Below are 372 nucleotides of genomic sequence, written 5' to 3'. Positions count from 1 at the left end.
TTCTGAGTTCCTCCTCGCAGAAAGCCTGCCAGAAAACTAAGGAGAGGACGCGATGATGACAGCCCAAGGTATTTTAAACACACAGATCTGAAGAAATCCTGGGGGCAATGCCCCGACCTCCTGGCAGCAGAATGGTGCTGGTCTCGCCACCGGGTGCCTGGAGCTCTCCCTGGCAGCGGCCACCCAGGGCTCCCGGGTGCAATCCCTTTCTAAATGTTTCACACTACGATAAGCACGGATAGCGGCACGCAGCTGGGGGCGCTGCTCGTCACAGCCATCCCTTAAATTAACCTCGTGTTAGTTTTAGCGTAACAGACGCTCACAAACATGAGTAGCCCATATGACCGTGATGTATATGATTTTACATTGCAT

Source organism: Egretta garzetta, unplaced genomic scaffold, assembly GCF_000687185.1.
Source record: "Egretta garzetta isolate BGI_Z169 unplaced genomic scaffold, ASM68718v1 scaffold622, whole genome shotgun sequence".
In the NCBI taxonomy this organism is placed as follows: domain Eukaryota; kingdom Metazoa; phylum Chordata; class Aves; order Pelecaniformes; family Ardeidae; genus Egretta; species Egretta garzetta.
Note: the sequence above shows the minus strand (reverse complement) of the source record.